Here is a 19236-nt window from a genome sequence, read left to right as displayed (position 1 = left end):
TTCGACCCATTATGGTAACATAAGCCACTATAATGCGTCGTTAGCGCATAACTATGTTCGGACGGTAATCTATGTGCTATGCCAAGTCTTACATGCCCAATTATCCCTAAACATGTTACTAAATCAGATTACAAGTCAAAAATATGTTCACATAGTCAAATTACGGATTTTAGCTTCAAAAGGGCATTTTGGTCATTTCCTATGGGCATACAAGCTAACTAGCAAATGACTAACCGATCCTACGTGATCATAAGGTATAACCTCAGTGGTTATTCCCTATGTAATTATGATCACTAACTAAGCTTGGTCGGATCCAAAGATCGACCAAACGGGTCGGGTTTGGAAGTATAAGCGGTTGTTTAGACCGCTTATCTTACGACCCTAAACAAGCACAAACTAATAGTGCCGAGTTAGACATGTCAAAACATGTCTAACCTACTGATTTGGTATCAAAACAAAGTGTTTTGATACCCTAAAGTAGTTCCGTTGCAAAATGCGTGCTAAAACGCATTTTGACCGAAACTTTGACTCGACACTAGAACTAGCTAACGTGGTAATCAGCGGCTATAATCACGAAGGATTATAACTATCGTGATTACAATCACGTTTCAAAGTTCAATTGAACTTTGACTTGACCAATTGATGGTCAAAACCGAAAGTCAAACTGTTGGCCAAACTGTTTGACTTTCTGCACTACATAAGGAAAAAGCAAGAAAAAGAATGAAAGAAGGCTCACAATAGTCCTTGCTATCTTTTCTATAAAGAAGGCAAGTCCCAAATCAGTTGAGGGAGCTTCCAAAGCAGATAAGAAGGGAGGAAATGAGGAATGAGCAAATGAAACAATGGATGGCTTGGCTATTTATACTTGTTGGTGATGAACAAGATCATCACAAGTGGATTGTTTAGCCATTAAGCAATAAATCTCATCCATACAAGTGTTAGGAGTAGGTGCAAAGCCTTGGAGAGGTGGTAACTTGGTTACCACACAAAGAAATTGCAAGATTGGCCCCTGAATTTATAAACTGTTGCTGAAAACACACTTTCTGCCCAGATGTGATGCTCGCGTAGCGCGACGGCATAGGCAGTAGGTGCTCGCGCTACGCTACCATGTATCAGGTTCAGCAAAGTTTCAAAAATGGTAGAAATGGTCCCTGCACGTGTTTAAAGCCTTTTTCGATGCGTTTAAACCCCGTTAACCTCATTTCAAGGCTCTAAAATGAAGTTAAAGTATAGGGGACTCAAAACATGCTCAAAAACATCTCGGATGTCGGTTCGTTTGGTCGTAAAATTGCGTTGTTCGGTTAATTACGACGGAAGTCGTAACGAACGCAAAACCGATCCAAATTAAGCGACGAATGGAATTTTTGCATGGCGATCACTAAAAAAAAATATTTTAGTGTGTACAAAAATTTTGGATGTCCAGATGTGTCCAGAACGTAAGATACGCGCGAAAATGCAAACTTACGCCGTTTTTGACACTTTTAGTCCCTGTAAGATCATATAAGCATGTTTTCGCACACCGAACCGATCAAAGCTTATTTCTAATCCATTTTTAGGTTATATATGGTATGTTTAACTTATGATCAAGTTCTGGACTGTTCGACACCATACGAATCGGTATAGTTTCGCAGTTTGACACAAATAGTCCCTGCGATCGAATAAACTTGTTTTCGACACACCAACCCATCCAAAACTTATTTCTAAGTTATGTGAAGGTTATTTAAGGTATGTTAAGCCTATTTCACTATTCTGAAGTGTTTGTCGCATTAAACTGACTGCGTTTACACACCAGTTTGCGTATAACTTTCCAGAAAGCGATTTAGAGCTTGAAATCGAACGAGAATTGATATGTGTAAACGATACACATATTTATACAAATTCCAAGTATGAAATACAATATTTCATTGATTTGGTATTTGTTCGATGGTCTTGGAGGCACAGATGTCACAGTCTCCCCTACTTCAGGAAATTTCGTCCCGAAATTTAATCAGAGGAAACTTGTGAGAGCTCGAAACATGAAGTCGGAAAGATAAGACAATACTGGTTGGGTTCTGAACTTCTAGTAACTTTAATAACATTATGCTTGCGGTGTAAGAGGGACACTTATATACAAGTATATGAAGTGTCATTGGTGCGTCCACCGTACCTCATTACATCGTTCACATTCCGTCATTGTTGCCACTATCAGTTCTTACACATGATAAATCTTACTGTGGTTTCTGTGCACTGAATTTCATAATTATGTACGCGTCCATAATTACGTAATTCCTTGCATAGTCCACACAGTGTATTTGATAATGTGTAGGGAGGAACCAAATGAACGAACCCGTGATGAGCGTGACTAGACCATCATTGAGTCCTGTAGATCAATAAATGATCTTTTAGAACAGACTACCTAGAAGTCTTTCCAGCTATATCACATGTCATTCCTGACCAGATGTTGAATCAATCTTTAACTAGACCACTCAAGGGGTCTTTTTCGAAATATGAAATGGCACTTATATAATCCAAGGGTCTTAACTACCACGTAGAAGCCCATTAAGGATTTAAGGTAGTACCTTTGAATATCCTACTATGAATCCATCATATGAAGATATGGGAGATTCTATGAGGATTTTGAAAACAAATCGGATCGCACAAAACACAAAGGAGAACACATAAACACATAATCACAAAATCGCATAATTGATTAATTCGACCTTTAATTTGTTATCTTTGGACCAGGGTATTTAAAGTACGCCAGGAATCCAATCCGTGGATTTCATTTGGCACTTTAAATATTTCCAAGAGTCTAACCATGAAGATAGGAAGATCTTAATAGGAATTCGGTTCTTGATGGTAAGCTTGTCAAGCTTACGATAATAGATACACATACAAAAAGATCCATCTTTCCTTTTCACAAAGAGGGCAGGAGCTCCCCAAGGTGAAAAAGCTCGGACAGATGAATCCTTTTCTCAAATAACAATGGGTTTTTTAAAGGAAATGAGCGTTTAAGGTTCTAGGGGAGATCACAAGTGATCATGGGATTGACAGAACCACACGAGCAGTTTGTCTTTGTGTTGACATTACAAGGTTGCTTCAAACATTCATGTAATTGCAGTAGTTTAAAATAAAACCACAAATTTTATTTATATAACAACCGCATTGTCTGTTAAATGTTTAAAAGATAACAACCAGAAGAAATACAAAATACTAATTGTTTAAAGCTGCATCATCGATCGCCTCGTTGATGTTAAACACTCGTCCACGAGCGGGATTTACATTCACGTTCGCGTTCGGATTTGGATTAACATTCGCATTCGCATTTACCAATCTCGGGCAATTGTTGCGAAAATGACCCATTTCTCTGCAATTGAAACATGAACCAGGTGGGAATCTCGCAGCGTTCCCTTGAGCTTGTGCTGGGACCTGGGCAGCCTGATTTTGACCAAAACGACAAGTATTGGCCAAATGCCCAAGCCTACCACACGTAGCACACTGTTTACAGGCCTGTTGGGCAACATGGTGACCATTACATCGAGTGCAGTGAGGTGCGGTACCAGCATATGCTTTCTTTGCAGGAGGTTGAGTCGGTGGGTTCTGAGGGTTCTGAGCAGTTTGATTGGTGACAGCGAAGTTTTGGGAAGCCTTGCGCTTCCTTGACTTCTTCGATGCCTCATCCTGCTTCTCACCCTTACCCTTTTCAGAATCGGTTGACTTCTTTTTATCACCCTTGCGGGTGAGTTTACCCTTCCTGACTTGAGATTCAGTCAGGGTAGCAGACAACTCGATCGCTTGACGAACGGTAGTAGGATTAACGCTAGTCAGGATGTCCTGAATGGAGTCGGGTAAACCATCGATATACCTCTCAATTGCCTTATCCAACGGGGTAACCATCGTGGGACACAACAAACTAAGCTCCTCAAATCGATCCGTATAAGCACTGTGTTCTCCCCCGACTTGTTTCAAATCGTCAAATTCTCGTTCCAACACTCGAATCTCGTGTCGGGGACAGAACTCTCTCATCATGAGAGCTCGGAGCTCATCCCAAGTCTGTGCTAGTGCCACTTCGGCACCCCTATCACGCATCACTCCGTTCCACCATGTAAGAGCTCGCTTCTCAAATACGCTTGAAGCAAACTCAACTTTGCGCGCATTCGGACACTGCACATGTCTGAATGTGCTCTCGATACTCTCAAACCATTGCAGGAGTGCGGTTGCTCCTTGTGACCCAGAAAACTTAAGCGGCTTCGCAGAATTGAAATTTTTAAAATTACATGGTGCATTGTTGTTGTTATTATTGTTATTGTATAGCTCGTGGATTTGGGTCACAATGCCTGGAAGCACAGCAGCCATTTGTTGAGAGACAAGGGCTGCGAGTTCCTCAGCAGTATAAGTTCGAGCATCGGTTTGAGTATTGCGTCGTGGAGGCATTGTCTAAAAAGGAAACATGGGAAACGCGTGAGGTTGACAATTGGAGGAACAAAAGAGGTATTGAAAATATCAACACCACACAAGGAAGGCGATCATTTGTTCGTTACCTTGAACAAACAAACGACACGCAGTGACAAATCAAAGTAAATAGGTCAAAATAATGTATCGCTAAGACATGCTCGCCTATAAGTGAACACTCACCCCAAGAGTTCCCAGGTAAGAGTGACTGGTCCGATAATGCGGATTTGTACGAACACTCTAGCCTTAGACAGAAAACTCAGGGTACAGGCATTCACTCTTCCAGTTTGCACGTGTTCACATTATTTAAACCCAAACTTTGACGAGATTTTGAAAACTCGAAAGGCACAAAGCCAAAGATGAATCAGACTGGAAGGGTTCAAAACCTTATAACAGAAGGTTCAAAACCTACTAATCAATCATCCAAGGATAGATGATTAATTTTCGAAGCGGATTCGTTATTGTGTTCTCGTTGTGGTTTCACCTAAGGATAGGTGACAGTATTGTTTTAAAATTTCTAAACACAAGTAAACTTGTGTTAGGGTCCTAAAGTTCTAGTCTAGGTCAAAGCATTACTAATAACCTAATTCCCTATAACCATTGGCTCTGATACCAACTCTTCTGTCACACCCCGACCACGTAAAACAACAAATCGTGGCGGAAACGTCGGGGAGTGTTGTAACAGAATCATTGTTTCACAACCATGGATCAAATAGTTTTGTTTTATTAAATTATTGAACTTAATGTTTTGGTACAATTCAGATAAATACAAATAATTGTTTCTCAGTTTTAAGTCACTAAGGCACAAGTCCATCCTATATGTAGCGTGCGTCAACAATCATCACATAGCAGTACCTGAAACATATATGAAAATATGGTACGTCAGCATAAAAATGCCTGTGAGTAACATAGGTTTTTGTGTATTAGATTCATGGCTTTAGATAATACGAGAAAAGGTTTTATGTTTTCAAAATAGCCATGAATCTAATGTAAAAGTTTTGTTTCTGAAAACGTGTCGTTTTGGAAAACGGGTTTGTAGTATAGACAAAAATATACTTTGGTTTTGAAAAGTTTGTATAAATAGTATATCAAAGTATACTTTAGTTTTGAAATAGTTAAATGGATAGTATATCGAAATATACTTTAGTAATTAAAATAATAGTTTTGGTAGTATAACTCAAATATACTTTGGTTTAAGGATAAAAGTATTGGTAGTATATCAAATTATACTTTGGTTTGTAAATAGCATATCAACTATGCTTTGGTTAAAAGTAGCATATCAACTATGCTTTAGATAGTATATCAAAATATACTTTAGTTTAAAATAACAAAGTTGGTAGTATATCAAACTATACTTTGGTAAACAGTAGCATATCAAACTATGCTTTGGTAAATAATAAAGTAGTATGTTAAAGCATATGTTGGATTTTGTACTTAGTATATCAAAATATACTTTGGTAGATCACATTTGAGAGCACATCAAACTGTACTTTTGTAGTATATCGACATATACAAAGAGAGTGTGATTTGGTATTCATTCAAGCCTTAGTGTATCAAACTACACTTTGGAGACTATAGAAATACCACGAAGGCAATTTCTATTTTGTTAAAATTTGGTTTCTGACATTCCATACAACAGGAATGGGGTGTCTAGTCCTATAGCGCTATATCATACTACCAATCGGCTGGGTGAATGTATAAAAATGGTACAATCCAACAATTTGTTTATTTAAGTTTTGGAAAATCAGTGTTCAAACCATAGGAAATCGTTTAATTTATCAAAGAATATGTAATAAGCATGTATAATCATGTAGTTTAAAATCAGGAAAATAACAGATAGGCATATATGTTTCACCCCAAAACATTTGAAAACAGTAAAAGAGGGGACTATGTACTCACTTGAGATTGCAAGTATCCTTGATTAAGTGTCCTAACAAAGCTCGGGAAATCAAGGAATCAAGTGGCACCTAGTATGGATCACTATGTTAAACAATCGGATCCTAAATCGGAAGATAGGATAGAATGAGGTTCTATAAATCAAATGAGTATTTGCAACTCATATGGCATGATTTAATAGACCTAACATTCTGATTGGAAGGCCTACCTAAGTGCTTTTGACCCGTTTCGACACATTATGGTAACATAAGCCACTATAATGTGTCGTTTGCGTAAAACTAGGTTCGGATGGTTAACTATGTGCTATGTCAAGTCTTACATGCCCAATTATCCCTAAACATGTTACTAATTCAGATTATATGTCAAAAATATGTTCACATAATCAAAATACGGATTTTAGCTTCAAAAGGGCATTTTGGTCATTTCCTATGGGCATACAAGCTAACTAGCATACGACTAACCAATCCTATGTGATCATAAGGTATAACCTCAGTGGTTATTCCCTATGCAACTATGATTACTAACTAAGCTTGGTCGGATCTTAAAGATCGACCAAATGGGTCGGGTTCGAAAGGCTAAGCGGTTGTTTAGACCGCTTACCTTACGACCCTAAACAAGCACTAATCTAATAGTGTCGAGTTAAACATGTCAAAACATGTCTAACCTACTGATTTGGTATCAAAACAAAGCGTTTTGATACCCTAAAGTAGTTCCGTTGCAAAACGTGTGCTAAAACGCATTTTGACCGAAACTTTGACTCGACACTACAACTAGTTAACGTGGTAATCAGCGGTTATAATCACGAAGGATTATAACTATCGTGATTACAATCACGTGTCAAAGTTCAATTGAACTTTGACTTGACCAATTGATGGTCAAAACCGAAAGTCAAACTGTTGGTCAAACTGTTTGACTTTCTGCTTAAACATAAAGAACAAGCATGAAAGAAGACTTACAAAGGGTCCTAGCTATCTTTTCTACAAAGAATAAAGTTCCAAGCAGATTAGAAAGCTCCCAAATCAGATGAGAGATGAGAAATGAGAGGAATGAGCAAAGAATTGAGGAGTTTGGCCATCTATTTATACTTGTTGGTGATCAACAAGATCATGACAAGTGGTTTGCTTGGTCATTAAGCATTGAATCACAACCATACATGTGTTAGGGACAGCTGGTATTACTTGGAGAGCACATAACTTGCTCAACACACCAAGAATTTACCAAAACAACCCCTCAATTTGCAAACTGTTGCTGAAAACAGACTTTCTGCCCAGATGTGATGCTCGCGTAGCGCGACGGCATAGGCAGGAGGTGCTCGCAATACGCTACCATGTATCAGGTTCAACAAAGTTTCAAAAATGACAGAAATGGTCCCTGCACGTGTTTAAAGCCTTTTTCGATGCGTTTAAACCCCGTTAACCTCATTTCAAGGCTCTAAAATGAAGTTAAAGCATAGGGGACTCAAAACATGCTCAAAAATATCTCGGATTTCGGTTCGTTTGGTCGTACAATCGTGTTGTTCGGTTAATTACGACGGAAGTCGTAACGAACGCAAAATCGATCCAAATTAAGCGACGAATGGAATTTTTGCATGGCGATCACTAAAATAAAAATATTTTAGTGTGTACAAAAATTTTGGATGTCCAGATGTGGTCAGAACATAAGATATGCGCGAAAATGCAAACTTACGCCGTTTTTGACACTTTTAGTTCCTGAAAGATCATATAAGCATGTTTTCGCACACCGAACCACTCAAAGCTTGTTTCTAAGCTATGATTAGGTTATATATGGTATGTTTAACTTATGATCAAGTTCCGGACTATTCGTTACCTTACGAATCGGTATAGTTTCGCAGTTTGACGCAAATAGTCCCTGCGATTGAATAAACTTGTTTTTGCCATACCAAACCTTCCAAAACTTATTTCTAAGTTATGTAAAGGTCATTTAAGGTATGTTAAGCCTATTTCACTATTCCAGAGTGTTTGTCGCGCTAAACTGATTACGTTTACGCACCAGTGCGCATATAACTTTCCAGAAAGCGATTTAAAGCTCGGAATTGAACAAGAATTGATATGTGCAAAGGATACACATATTTATACAAATCCCAGGTATGAAACACAATGTTTCATAGGTTTGGCATTTTTTTGGTGTTCGTGGTGACACAGGTGTCACAGTCTCCCCTACTTTAGGAAATTTCGTCCCGAAATTTAATTCTAGAGGAAACTTGTGAAGACAACTGCGAAAGTCTGCCGTTTCGTAAGGCAACGTACAGTCCGGAACTTGATCATAAGTTAAACATACCATAAATAACCTAAACATGGCTTAGAAATAAGCTTTGATAGGTTCGGTGTGCAAAAACATGCTTACATGATCTTACAGGGACTAAAAGTGTCAAAAACGACGTAAGTTTGCATTTTCGCGCATATCTTACGTTCTGGACACATCTGGACATCCAAAATTTTTGTACACACTAAAATATTTTTATTTTAGTGATCGCCATGCAAAAATTCCATTCGTCGCTTAATTTGGATCGGTTTTGCGTTCGTTACGACTTCCGTCGTAATTAACCGAACAACGCAATTTTACGATCAAACGAACCGACATCCGAGATGTTTTTGAGCATGTTTTGAGTCCCCTATACTTTAACTTCATTTTAGAGCCTTGAAATAAGGATAACGGTGTTTAAACGCATCGAAAAAGGCTTTAAACACGTGCAGGGACCATTTCTGCCATTTTTGAAACTTTGCTGAACCTGATACATGGTAGCGTAGCGCGAGCACCTACTGCCTATGCCGTCGCGCTACGCGAGCATCACATCTGGGCAAAAAGTGTGATTTCAGCAACAGTTTGTAAATTCAGGGGCCAATCTTGCAATTTCTTTGTGTGGTAACCAAGTTACCACCTCTCCAAGGCTTTGCACCTGCTCCTAACAAATGTATGGTTGTGATTTCATGCTTAATGACTAAGAAAAACACTTGGAGTGATCTTGTTCTTCATGTCCAACTATAAATACCATGCTCCATCAACTCATTTCTTTGCTCATTCACTCATTCCTCTCTTCACATCTGCTTTGGAGCTCTCTCTCTAGCATTTGGGACTTTGTCTTCTTGTAGAAAAGATAGCAAGGACCTTAAGTGAGCTTCTTTCATTCTTTTTATTTCCTTTTTCCTTATGTAGTGCAGAAAGTCAAACGTTTGGCCAACAGTTTGACTTTCGGTTTTGACCATCAATTGGTCAAGTCAAAGTTCAATTGAACTTTGAAACGTGATTGTAATCACGATAGTTATAATCCTTCATGATTATAACCGCTGATTACCACGTTAGCTAGTTGTAGTGTCGAGTCAAAGTTTCGGTCAAAATGCGTTTTAGCTCGCATTTTGCAACGGAACTACTTTAGGGTATCAAAACACTTTGTTTTGATACCAAATCAGTAGGTTAGACATGTTTTGACATGTCTAACTCGACACTATTAGTTTGTGCTTGTTTAGGGTCGCAAGGTAAGCGGTCTAAACAACCGCTTATACTTCCAAACCCGACCCGTTTGGTCGATCTTTAGGATCCGACCAAGCTTAGTTAGTGATCATAGTTTCATAGGGAATAACCACTGAGGTTATACCATATGATCACCTAGGATTGGTTAGTCATATGCTTGTTAGCTTGTATGCCCGTAGGAAATGACCAAAATGCCCTTTTGAAGCATAAATCCGTATTTTGACTATGTGAACATAATTTTGACATGTAATCTGATTTAGTAACATGTTTAGGGATAATTGGGCATGTAAGACTTGACATAGCACATAGTTAACCATCCGATCATAGTTTTACGCTAACGACGCCTTATAGTAGCTTATGTTACCATAATGTGTCGAAACGGGTCAAAAGCACTTAGGTAGGCTTTCCGATCAGAATGTTGGGACTAATAAATCATACCATATGAGTTCAATTACTCATTTGATTTATAGAACCTCATTCTATCCTATCTCCCGATTTAGGAGCCGATTATTAACATAGTTACCTATACTAGGTGCCGGTTGATTCCGTGACCCTTGGAGCTTAAACTGGTCTTATTCTCAAGACTAATTAGCAATCCCAAGTGAGTACATAGTTCCCCTCTTTTACCGTTTTCAAATATTTTGGGGTGATACACATGTACATACATGTTACTTTTGTGTATTTCATGCTTTTATGACATAAACATGCTACTTTCACCTAGTACATATATAGTACATGCTTTCCATTGTGTTTTGCTATGTATGTCAAGCATGCTAGCACATTGATTTGTTACACATTTGTTGCATATGTTTACTTAGCATATGTAACACATTGTTTTACATGACGTTTCTGCTATGTATGTTTACTGAGCATGCTAGCACATTGCTTTTACATGAACATTTCTTCTAGGCATGTTTACTTAGCATTCCTAGTACATGGTTTTCACATGCTATATTGGTTATGACATTTGGTATGTTCAATCGGGACAATAATACATTCATTAACATTAGCTACGCCGCTCGGACTTATGTAATGGTACCATAGGAATTGACAACTCCCGTTTCCGACTTCCTGGGTTTGTTTGGAAGTTGGGGATGACAGAATCCGACTACATAACTTTAGATGAACCTTTAATTCGTTTAAGGGTTTGTCGCCACAGTCTCAAGGCTTGAATGTATGCGATTAACATTACTGCATAAATGTTTGTAATCATAAAGCATTGTTTTTCTGCAAAGCATAACATTTGATTTAAACTTAGGTTTATTCAAAAACATGTTTTGTACATTTTCTATGGGGTTGAGTAACTTCTAGTTATTCACCATACATGACATTTGTTTTCACATTAGACATCATTACATAGTTAAGCAGATGATTGCCTACTTGCTATGCATTTCATTGGTTTTACATGATACACATGACATTGTACATGGTTTACACATACACATTTTGACATGGAACAAGACATTTTGGTTGGTTATTGATAAGTGACTTATGTAACGGGGCTATGTGTTATATGATAAAAGCATGGTGGATACGCCGCTGGTACTTCCTATATATAAGTGCTTTTATCGTATTATACATCGTTGCGTTATATAAACCACTTGGACAAGACATGAAACATTTTATACAAAAACATGACATTGTTTTACAAATTACATATTTTATACAAATTCACTTTTACTTGGTTATTCATTTAACCATGCATTATCATTTCATCATCATTTGATTTTCATTGATTTTCACATGGTTTTACAAAGGAAAACATTTTACAAGGTTCATGACTACATTTTATTAAACTCTCCTTTCAAATACAAGTCATGAATCTGCATAAACAAAACCTATGTATCTCACAGGCATTTTTATGCTAACGTACCTATTTTTACATGTGTTTCAGGTGCTAATGCATGATGATGCTTGTGCTTCACTTAGGCGGACTCGGGCCTTAGTGACTTAAAAGACAGTTATTATGTTAGTTTAGTTTGAACTCAAAGACAATGTAACTTTAAATTTTAATAATACATAACTTTATTTGCTATGGTTGTTGAAACAATAATTCTGTCGCCACTCACCTCCCCGGCGTTTCCGCCGCGGTTTGTTGTTTTACGCGGCCGGGGTGTGACAGAAGAGTTGGTATCAGTAGGTTAGACATGTTTTGACATATCTAACTCGACACTATTAGTTTGTGCTTGTTTAGGGTCGTAAGATAAGCGGACTAAACAACCGCTTATACTTCCGAACCCGACCTGTTTGGTCGATCTTTGGATCCGACCAAGCTTAGTTAGTGATCATAATTACATAGGGAATAACCACTGAGGTTATACCTTATGATCACGTAGGATCGGTTAGTCATTTGCTAGTTAGCTTGTATGCCCATAGGAAATGACCAAAATGCCCTTTTGAAGCTAAAATCCGTAATTTGACTATGTGAACATATTTTTGACTTGTAATCTGATTTAGTAACATGTTTAGGGATAATTGGGCATGTAAGACTTGGCATAGCACATAGATTACCGTCCGATCATAGTTTTACGCTAACGACGCATTATAGTAGCTTATGTTACCATAATGGGTCAAAACGGGTCAAAAGCACTTAGGTAGGCCTTTCAATCAGAATGTTGGGACTATTAAATCATACCATATGAGTTTAATTACTCATTTGATTTATAGAACCTCATTCTATCCTATCTCCCGATTTAGGTGTCGATTTATTTATCTAGCAATCCGATACTAGGTACCACTTGATTCCTTGATTGCCCGTGCATCGATAGTTCACAAAATCAAGGATACCCTACAATCTCAAGTGAGTACATAGTTCCCCTATTTTACTGTTTTCAATTGTTTTGGGGTGAATCATATGTACAAAACGATTTTCAAGGTTTAAACGATGATTTCAAAAACGATTAAGATGGTTTATACAAAACTAATAACGATTTCAATAAGGTGAACAAGACTTGTTGGTTGTAATTACATAACGAATGACATTCATTAGCTCTGATCAAGCCGACCAGTATTAGGTTATGGTACCATTGGATCTGACAAATCCCGTTATCAGACTACACCCATGGTTATGTGTGGGGGTTATGTAGGTAACGACCGAACCTGATGATTGTTAACTTACCCTTTGGTGGTTTGTTAATACGAAACGAGAAACGAGTTAAACGAGTCACGAAGGTTTGAATGTTGTTAACGAGACGACCAAAAGTATTTTTCACTATTAAAACGAATACGATTTTGGGTCGAGTTAAACGATTTGAAACGAGATACACGATTTGAAACGAGATAAACGAATTAAACGATTGGCTTTGGGTAGTGATTAAATAATGGGACGGGTGTAGTATGATAGAATCATGGTAGATACGCCGCTGGTACTTCTTATATATAAGTGATTCTATCATATTACATTGCGTGTCATTATTTAGTGCACTTGGGAAGACGATATCACACAACGAGGTTTTCGAAACGATATAAACCATACGAGTTTTATTAACGAGCTTTTACGAGATGTTTCCAAATTATTTTACTAAAACAAATGTTTTTGGGTTAAGACTCATGGCTACGAGATTTTATAAACTATAACCAATTTGATTTGAGTTGGTTAATTATGTTGCAATACACTTTTCAAAACGAGGTTTGTATTTTTGACTCTTGTAGTCTAACGAGGTACTGCAACATATAAACGAGCCATGAATCCAATACTCCCACAAAACCTATGTACTCGCCAACATTTCTTTGCTGACTTTATTTTTTTACATATGTTTCAGGAGATATTGCTTGATGTTGCTTGCTAGGAAGTTTGCGTCACATAGGACCTGGACGAGGCCTTAGTGATCTAAAAACAGCAATAAACAATATGTAGTTTGTTTGTTTTAAAGACTTTTTTTTTGGGTAAAGGGTTACCCCGGTGATTCTATTAAAACAATCCCAAATAAGTACAAGTAGTGAGGATGAGTTCCACACTAGTTCATATACAGGACATGCCCCATATATGTTAGCCAAGCAAAACAAAACCATAAAATCTATGACACCACATAACCTAGTCTACTACACATTATGGAAAAAACATCTAGTAGACACGACAAACAAAACAGAGCAAGAGATTATCCTCCATCATCAAAAATAAAACTGCCACAGACCAGCAGCCCCTTGACACGAACCAACAACACTCTATCCATTGAAGAACTTCGTGGACGAGGTGCTTGCCCCTGCCTTCGACATCCCGGAAGTCATAAATTCATTAGTCTCGTTATAAGTACCAATAACCTCCTCGTCATCCGAAACCTGCTGATCATGTTGAAATTCACCATTTTTACCCACATTCTTACCCCTATCCGAAAGAACATCAAACGGGTTGTGCGTCTTGACACTAGATGTCGGACCCGAGGTAAAAGCCCCACCACTCGGCTTGGAACCAATCGGACGGTATTCAAATTTTTGCTTCTGCTTATTCACAGGAAAACCTGATTTCCTAGCCGCTTTTTTGCGCTCCACATCCGTAAAACCCTCTTTGTCTACAACCGGCTGCTTCATTTGTTTTCGGGTATTGCTCCCCCCTTGTTTGTTCTGACCAGAAACCGGCTCCTTAGGAGCCCTCCTAGGCTGTCTCGGGCAACAATCATCAGAATGACCAAACACCTTACAATGTGCACACCTAAGAGGACTCCATTCATATTCTACCGACAAAGTTACTTTACAAAAGCCTTCCCCTTCCAATTCTGGAACTGCAATAACTATCTCCTCCTTAAACCCATTTTCAGCTGAAATTTCTACTAACGCTCTCGCGTAACTACTCCTTCCCCAATTTTCCGTGCACATGGATGAAGTATACGTGTCCAACATCTTAGGCTCACCAATAGCCGTAGCAATCATACTCAATCCATCCTCCGTATACGTAGCGATCGGAACATTATGGATTTTAACCCACACTTGCAACTTCTTTACTTCCTTCTTTTCTAACTTAGAAGTAGGAGACCAAATATGCAAAAACATAGGCTGAGATCGGATAATCCAAGGTCCCTCTTTAAGAACATTCAACATACCAGCTTCATCCGCGAACTGAAAGAAAAAGAACCCATTAGCATTCATCATTGATTTCTGTAATCCATATCTCTTCCACTGGTTCTTCACGAAATATTCCACAACCGGATATGCAACTCTGTCCCCCAGGAAGTAACCATACAGAGTGTTTGCTAATTTTACTTGAACAGCTCTAACCGACTCCCGAGAAAGAACCACATCACAACCCTCTTGCGTAACAGGGCTAACAAGAGATCTGAAATTTACCTTCACCTTCTCCGTAGTATTGTTAACAACTTTAGCAAACGATAATGGTACCGGTTCCGTCATCGCTGAAGTATGCGAATTCCCGTGACCTGCCAATGCAGCACCATTGGATTCTAATTTTTGCGCATATAACTTAGTAGCTTGCTTAATCCCTTCCCAATCAGAAACCCTCGTTGCTGACCGCAAGTTTTCAGCTTCAATAGGAACTGAACTCTTTTCCAATTCATCAATTATGTTAAACCTTGCTGCAATTTCTGCAAACGATGCCCTCGGTGTCGCATGAAGACCCTGTTGTTTTCCACCAGAACCACTAACATCATCCATCCCGAAGTTGGCAGACCCTATCAGCCGAACCCTACTTCAATGTGATGGAAGAAATCAAAATCTGTGATTAAACCCTAGCAGCCGCCAAGAGTAGAATCGAACAACAAACAAAACATTTGTTTTAAAGACAATATACATTACATAATAATTCAATAAAACAAAACATTTGGTTACCATGGTTGTGAAACAATAATTCTGTTGCAACACTCCCCGACGTTTCCGCCACGGTTTGTTGTTTTAACGTGGTCGGGGTGTGACAGAAAAGTTGGTATCAGAGCCAATGGTTATAGGGAATTAGGTTATTAGCATTGCTTTGACCTAGACTATAACTTTAGGACCCTAACACAAGTTTACTTGTGTTTAGAAATTTTAAAACAATATTGTCACCTATCCTTAGGTGATAACCACAACAAGAACACAATAACGAATCCGCTTCGAAAATTAATCATCTATCCTTAGATGATTGATTACTAGGTTTTGAACCTTCTATTATAAGGTTTTGAACCCTTCCAGTCTGATTCATCTTTGGCTTTGTGCCTTTCGAGTTTTCAAAATCTCGTCAAAGTTTGAGTCTAAATAATGTGAACACGTGCAAACTGGAAGAGTGAATGCCTGTACCCTGAGTTTTCTGTCTAAGGCTAGAGTGTTCGTACAAATCCGCATTATCGGACCCGTCACTCTTACCTGGGAACTCTTGGGGTGAGTGTTCACTTATAGGCGAGCATGTCTTTGCGATACATTATTTTGACCTATTTACTTTGATTTGTCACTGCGTGTCGTTTGTTTGTTCAAGGTAACGAACAAATGATCGCCTTCCTTGTGTGGTGTCGATATTTTCAATACCTCTTTTGTTCCTCCAATTGTCAACCTCACGCGTTTCCCATGTTTCCTTTTTAGACAATGCCTCCACGACGCAATACTCAAACCGATGCTCGAACTTATACTGCTGAGGAACTCGCAGCCCTTGTCTCTCAACAAATGGCTGCTGTGCTTCCAGGCATTGTGACCCAAATCCATGAGCTATACAATAACAATAATGACAACAACAATGCACCGTGTAATTTCAAGAATTTCAATTCTGCGAAGCCGCTTAAGTTTTCTGGGTCACAAGGAGCAACCGCACTCCTGCAATGGTTTGAGAGTATCGAGAGCACATTCAGACATGTGCAGTGTCCGAATGCGCGCAAAGTTGAGTTTGCTTCAAGCGTATTTGAGAAGCGAGCTCTTACATGGTGGAACGGAGTGATGCGTGATAGGGGTGCCGAAGTGGCACTAGCACAAACTTGGGATGAGCTCCGAGCTCTCATGATGAGAGAGTTCTGTCCCCGACACGAGATTCGAGTGTTGGAACGAGAATTTGACGATTTGAAACAAGTCGGGGGAGAACACCGTGCTTATACGGATCGATTTGAGGAGCTTAGTTTGTTGTGTCCCACGATGGTTACCCCGTTGGATAAGGCAATTGAGAGGTATATCGATGGTTTACCCGACTCCATTCAGGACATCCTGACTGGCGTTAATCCTACTACCGTTCGTCAAGCGATCGAGTTGTCTGCTACCCTGACTGAATCTCAAGTCAGGAAGGGTAAACTCACCCGCAAGGGTGATAAAAAGAAGTCAACCGATTCTGAAAAGGGTAAGGGTGAAAAGCAGGATGAGGCATCAAAGAAATCAAGGAAGCGCAAGGCTTCCCAAAACTTTGCTGTCACCAATCAAACTGCTCAGAACCCTCAGAACCCACCGACTCAACCTCCTGCAAAGAAAGCATATGCTGGTACCGCACCTCACTGCACTCGATGTAATGGTCACCATGTTGCCCAGCAGGCCTGTAAACAGTGTGCTACGTGTGGTAGGCTTGGGCATTTGGCCAATACTTGTCGTTTTGGTCAAAATCAGGCTGCCCAGGTCCCAGCACAAGCTCAAGGGAATGCTGCGAGATTCCCACCCGGTTCATGTTTCAATTGCGGAGAAATGGGTCATTTTCGCAACAATTGCCCGAGATTGGTAAATGCGAATGCGAATGTTAATCCAAATCCGAACGCGAACGTGAATGTAAATCCCGCTCGTGGACGAGTGTTTAACATCAACGAGGCGATCGATGATGCAGCTTTAAACAATTAGTATTTTGTATTTCTTCTGGTTGTTATCTTTTAAACATTTAACAGACAATGCGGTTGTTATATAAATAAAATTTGTGGTTTTATTTTAAACTACTGCAATTGCATGAATGTTTGAAGCAACCTTGTAATGTCAACACAAAGACAAACTGCTCGTGTAGTTCTGTCAATCCCATGATCACTTGCGATCTCCCCTAGAACCTTAAACGCTCATTTCCTTTAAAAAACCCATTGTTATTTGAGAAAAGGATTCATCTGTCCGAGCTTTTTCACCTTGGGGAGCTCCTGCCCTCTTTGTGAAAAGGAAAGATGGATCTTTTTGTATGTGTATCTATTATCGTAAGCTTGATAAGCTTACCATCAAGAACCGAATTCCTATTAAGATCTTCCTATCTTCATGGTTAGACTCTTCGAAATATTTAAAGTGCCAAATGAAATCCACGGATTGGATTCCTGGCGTACTTTAAATACCCTGGTCCAAAGATAACAAATTAAAGGTCGAATTAATCAATTATGCGATTTTGTGATTATGTGTTTATGTGTTCTCCTTTGTGTTTTGTGCGATCCGATTTGTTTTCGAAATCCTCATAGAATCTCCCATATCTTCATATGAGGGATTCATAGTAGGATATTCAAAGGTACTACCTTAAATCCTTAATGGGCTTCTACGTGGTAGTTAAGACCCTTGGATTATATAAGTGCCATTTCATATTTCGAAAAAGACCCCTTGAGTGGTCTAGTTAAAGATTGATTCAACATCTGGTCAGGAATGACATGTGATATTGCTGGAAAGACTTCTAGGTAGTCTGTTCTAAAAGATCATTTATTGATCTACAGGACTCAATGATGGTCTAGTCACGCTCATCACGGGTTCGTTCATTTGGTTCCTCCCTACACATTATCAAATACACTGTGTGGACTATGCAAGGAATTACGTAATTATGGACGCGTACATAATTATGAAATTCAGTGCACAGAAACCACAGTAAGATTTATCATGTGTAAGAACTGATAGTGGCAACAATGACGGAATGTGAACGATGTAATGAGGTACGGTGGACGCACCAATGACACTTCATATACTTGTATATAAGTGTCCCTCTTACACTGCAAGCATAATGTTATTAAAGTTACTAGAAGTTCAGAACCCAACCAGTATTGTCTTATCTTTCCGACTTCATGTTTCGAGCTCTCACAAGTTTCCTCTGATTAAATTTCGGGACGAAATTTCCTGAAGTAGGGGAGACTGTGACATCTGTGCCTCCAAGACCATCGAACAAATACCAAATCAATGAAATATTGTATTTCATACTTGGAATTTCTATAAATATGTGTATCGTTTACACATATCAATTCTCGTTCGATTTCAAGCTCTAAATCGCTTTCTGGAAAGTTATACGCAAACTGGTGTGTAAACGCAGTCAGTTTAATGCGACAAACACTCCAGAATAGTGAAATAGGCTTAACATACCTTAAATAACCTTCACATAACTTAGAAATAAGTTTTGGATGGGTTGGTGTGTCGAAAACAAGTTTGTTCAATCGCAGGGACTATTTGTGTCAAACTGCGAAACTATACCGATTCGTATGGTGTCGAACAGTCCAGAACTTGATCATAAGTTAAACATACCATATATAACCTAAAAATGGCTTAGAAATAAGCTTTGATAGGTTCGGTGTGCGAAAACATGCTTATATT

Source organism: Helianthus annuus, chromosome 2, assembly GCF_002127325.2.
Source record: "Helianthus annuus cultivar XRQ/B chromosome 2, HanXRQr2.0-SUNRISE, whole genome shotgun sequence".
In the NCBI taxonomy this organism is placed as follows: Eukaryota; Viridiplantae; Streptophyta; class Magnoliopsida; order Asterales; family Asteraceae; genus Helianthus; species Helianthus annuus.
This window is presented reverse-complemented; position numbering follows the sequence as displayed.